The sequence below is a fragment of the Volvox carteri genome, assembly GCF_000143455.1.
Source record: "Volvox carteri f. nagariensis unplaced genomic scaffold VOLCAscaffold_83, whole genome shotgun sequence".
In the NCBI taxonomy this organism is placed as follows: domain Eukaryota; kingdom Viridiplantae; phylum Chlorophyta; class Chlorophyceae; order Chlamydomonadales; family Volvocaceae; genus Volvox; species Volvox carteri.
The window spans coordinates 300,005-305,291 of NW_003307626.1; positions in this window are offsets into that span (position 1 = coordinate 300,005).

A 5,287-nucleotide genomic window follows, 5' to 3' on the forward strand; every position below is an offset into this window, starting at 1 on the left:
GATCGGGTGGTGGGGTCCCACTCCTTCCCAGCCGCGCCTTGGGACATTGAGTGTGGTGAAAGAGCACAAGCGCGCCCAGTAGTCCACTACTGCCCGAGCGCGGGCGTATTCCAGGGGGGTTGCTGCTGCTGCTGTTGCTGCTGCTGTTGCTGCTGCTGTTGCCATCCCCGGTCCCACGATGGGCCCCTGCGTTTGATCCTCGAGTACCGGCGCGTTCAGCGGCGGCCCCTCGTGCGGTCTCACTCCGTTGGCCAGGTGAAAGAAGTCCGTTATCCGCCGCTGTTGGGGCCCTTGCGCCTGGATCTGTTGCGCTTGCTCTGGCTGTTCTGTCGCGGGGTTAGCCGCCCTTTCCAGTCGCCTTCCGGCTGCTCGCAGGCAGCACCTGCCTACCTCCATAGCAGACAGGGCCGCCAGGGTGATCACATCCCAGGGGGCCTGCTCGCAGCCGGTCGGGGCTTGGACCAACCACAGCTGCTTCCGGGTGATGCCGCCTGTCGCTGCCTCCTGGGAGGGCTGTATGTGTCGGTCAATTTGCTCCCGGACAGCTTGTGCGACAGTGCACTCCCAGAAGTGGTGCATGCGTGGGGAGCAGTGCTGGTTGCTGGCGTTGCCGAACCCTCCACACCCGCAGCACTCAGGCACCATGCGGGCCAGGTGTGTGTTGCCGGGCAGGGGGATGCCGTCCATGGAATACGGTGGGGTAACCCGTTGCTCCCCAATACCGGCGAGGCAGACCCAGACAGTTTGAACTGCCGCCCATGCCTGGAGACGTACTTCGTGGGGATCGCTACATGCAGGAAACTGCAAACGGTGGGCGACCTAGTGCGGGTCTGGGACCTACTGGTGCATACTCGAGTGGCCTCCTTCCCCAGGTCGACATGGCCCGAATGGGTCAGGACACACCTCGACCCGTCAACCCCAGCACCCACGCGGGACAGGTCAGCGACCCTGGCAGCCCTTAAGACGCTACATGGCGCTATCAACCCGGCCTGGCTCGAAGCTGCAAGAGCAGTGGAAACCCAACAGCAACAGCAACCCCAGCCGCAGCCACAGCTGCAGCCACAGCCGCAGTCACAGCCACAGGTACAGACACAGCAGCTGCAAACACAACCACAGCTACAGACACAGCATCAGCCGCAGCCGCAACAGCCGCAACAGTCGCAGCAGCAGCTACAGATGCAGCCGCATGAGCAGCAACCCCAACAGCAGCAGCCAGAGATGCCAACGCCAGGGGACATGACGGCTCCAAGCACCCCCAACTGCACTCAGGCGATGGCTATGATCCTAAAGCGGGTCGGATGGCAGATACCGGGCGGCACAACAACCGTCCCACTCACACGCCTGACAGTCCGCCTAGCGACACAGCTGCAATGCGGGGCCACGGAGGAGAAACGGGGATGCTTGATGGCAGCATTTGTGCAAGAAGCCTTGGACCCGCAGGAAACAGCACCTTCCTCCTCAGCGGAAACAAGCCGCTTCAGGGCGACACAAGCCCGTTTGTGGTCAGGGGTGTGGTGGGAGAACGAGAACAAAGAAATGCTGTGGCGGTTTGGGGGAGCAACGGGTTACCCCACAACACGGTTGCCCATCAACACGGTCCGGGGGACAGGGGGTTGGTCTCGATATCCCGGAGCAGTGGCAGGTGTCCCAGGGCGCCCACAATCCGGCTGATATCCGTGGGTAAATCGCTTCCGCCGAGTGGGGCCTGGCTTGGCTGGCGGTCGTCAGGGCCCACGGTTGGAAGGCGGGGTGGGTGAGCAGCATATAGGCGGAGAGCGTCCGGACCCAGGGATGGAGACCACCATCTGCCCTCCTGTGCCCCCCGGTACCACCTGTGGTTCCTGCAGCTCCACCTGTCCCTGGCCCACATGACGCGTTAGATAGCCCGAGGGCCGCTATGATGAAGTGCACACCATACCGCACGCCGAGCCTGGATGTGTTGCTGGAGGGGCAGCAGGCCAAAGCCTCCAGCCGACGGGTGGCCGGTCAAGAGATCCTTAGGCACCCCTGTCAAGCGATCCTTAGGCACCCCTGTCAAGCGGCGGCCGGGGTCTTCTGGGCCCTGCTGCTGGTCGACGAGGCGGGCCGTTAGGCGTTCTATTTTGTCCAGCGTATGGTTGGGGGGCGGCCCACCATGCTCCATGTGCCAGGTGACTGTCTGCATTCCGTACACCAATGCCGCTGTGGCTCGACCGAATGCTGATAGCGGGAAGCGGGAGAGCCGCTGCAGTCGCTGCTTGGCTTCCCCGAGTCTCTTCATCCAGTCAGGCTGTGGCGGGGATGGCTGGTTGTCAATCGGCAGGTTCAGGGCGGTGGCGGTGGTCACCACCTTGAGACCTCCTATTGACTCCTGCTGAGGGGCAGCTGATTGGGGTCCGGCCTGGGTTGCAGGTTGCGCCTGCTGTTGGTTTAATTGGCCAATCCACAGCAGCTCCACTTTGTCGAGATTTAGGTGTTGGCCAGATGCCCGGGCAAAGGTGTCCATGGACTGGAGGAACGATGGTACTGAGTCTTCACCCTGCAGCGCCACTTCCATGCCATCCGCATATTGACACGCAGTGACTGGTTGTGAGTCGGCCGGCTGTAATTTGATCCCCATGTCTTGGCTCCGGAGCCAGCATTGTAGGGCCTGAGCAACGAAGAGGTAGAGCAAGGGTGTGAGGGGGCACCCTTGCCGTACCCCTGCTTCCATGTTCACCAGCTTCGATTTGTAGCCATTCACCATCGCTCAGGCTCGCGTTTCGCTCAGCAGCAGCCGTACCCAGGCGCAGAGCTGTGGCCCTGCACCCATGGTCTCCATTGCTGCCAGGAGGAACCCACGATCCACCGTGTCATAGGCCTTGGCGAAGTCCAGGAATGCCAGGAGCCCCTGGCGGTTCTGCTTGTGAAGGAGGTGTGACAGGTGACGCAGGAATAGCACACTGGCTCCAATGAGGCGCCTGGGTAGGAAGGCTGATTGTATTGAAGAATTGGTGACGGTGACGGCTAACGCTGATTGTTATTCCGGAAGGATTCCCGGTGGCGAAGATATTTAGCACGATAAACTGTTACAAGTAATGTAAAGAGTATTATTAGCGTTCGGCAGGACTTGAGGAGATTCCTATGAGGAATACCGATCGTAGTGAGATAAACAAATAAGCGCAGTCACCGCCCTAAATACCGGCGCTAGCGGAAAACTCGTACATTCCGCGATCTAACTGCACGTACATTCCGCGATCTCACTGCGCCGTCCTGACGGTGCCCTAATGTCTATCACTTAGCTACCGGATATGCATCGGTAGCCCATAAGGTTCTGGGGTAAGTCTTCCCCATTAGTCAGGCGCAGACCCGGGGTCAAATCCCCTGGTCGACAACCACACGAGTTGGGAGAGGACCGTCTCCTCAACACGCCCCCTCGGGCCGTAGCCCAACGAGTACCAAGTTCATCTGTACGCTTCACTCAAGGCCCATTGCATCTCGGCAACGTTTGAACTTCACCTCGCCCAGAGCCTTCGTTAGCACATCCGCAACCATCCACTCCGTAGGGCAGTATTCCAACTGCACCTCACCGCTATTCACTCACTCACGTACTATGTGATGCTGCACGTCGATGTGTTTCGACCGAGCAGACGTAATCGGGTTGTTTCCCAAGCTAAGCGCCCCCTGGGAGTCTATCTGGATTTTCACCGCGCTCTCAGGCAAGCCCAAATCAACCATCAGCTTGCGAAGCCACAAAGCCTCACGAACTGCCGCCGCTGTAGCTTGGTACTCAGCCTCCACCGACGAAGCCGCCACAGTACGTTGAAGTTGGCTGCTCCAGCTAATCGCAGCCCCATTAAGAGTGAATACGTAACCGGACGTAGAACGCCGCGTAACTGGGTCTCCTGCCCAGTCCGAATCACTGTACCCGGACATAGCAACGTCGCCAACACCCCCAAAACGCAATCCTAGTTCGCGAGTCCCCGCCAGGTAACGCAGAACGCCGATTGCTAAGTTCATGGCAGTCTTCGTAGGTGCGGCCATATGCCGGGACAAAACGCTTAATGCATATGAAATGTCAGGCCGTGTGTTCGTCGCCAGATAGTTCAATTCTCCCACCAAAGCCCTATACTCGGTGGGATTGCCCAGCAGCTCCTCTCCGTCCCCCTTAGGAGTGTACCTAAAGCCCGGAGGCAAAGGGGTAGGCCTCGGCTTGGCGTCAATCATCCTATGACGCTCCAACAGCTGCGCAATATACCTATGCTGCGACAACACTATCTCACCCGACTTCTCCCTCCTAATTTCCATGCCCCAAAACACCTTCGCTTCTCCAAGGTCGCGCACCTGAAGACCTTCACAATTGCAGCTTTAATTGCCCGGACCATTTCTGGGTCTTCCGACGCAACAATTGTATCATCTACGTGCACCAAAGCAATAACAACCCCACGCTCGTCCGTCTTAACAAACATCGCCGGATCAGACTTCGAAGGATAAAGACCCAGCTTGGCGAACTCTGCTGATAGTTTCTCATACCAGCAACGGGGTGCCTGCTTCAAACCGTAAATAGACTTCTGCAGCTTGCATGCAAGTGAACGGTCACTGGACGCATACCCAGGCGGTTGCTCCATCCACAACTCCTCTTTTAGCTCACCATTCAGAAACGCAGTAGACACATCTAGCTGGTGTACCGTCATGTCCCGCGCTGCGGCAACTGCTAATAAAGCACGTAATGACGAACCACGAGAGGTAGGGGCAAACAACTCCCCATAATCAATCCCCTCGCGTTGCTCGAAACCCTTGGCAACTAAACGCACCTTAAAGCGCTCCACGCTGCCGTCATCGCTGTACTTAACCTTATATACCCAACGACACGGCAACAAACGAGTACCAGGAGGTGGCTTCTTCAGCTCCCAAGTACTATTAGCCATCTGGGCGGCGATCTCCTCGTCCATCGCACGCCGCCAGTCGTCTGCATGTGGACTCGCAATGGCTTCCGCAAACGAATTAGGCTCAGGAATACCAGCAGAGAAAGCAGCGTTAACGCGACCAGTGACAGTGCGACCAGGTTCGTTTCGCCACCATTCGCCAGGGCGTTTACGCTCTCTAACTGGATACCTAGTTCCCGCCATTTCCACATCAGGCTGATTGATTCCTTGCCCATTCGCACTGCTGGAAGGTCCAGCCCCAGCCGGCGCCCCCTCGCCACCCAAATGCGGCGATCCCTCGCCGACGGTGCTACCTGGTGTCCCTTCGCCAGCCCTAGGCAGCGATCCCTCACCAGATAAACTAGTGCGAAACTCCTCCTCCTCGTCGGCATCGGACTCATAAT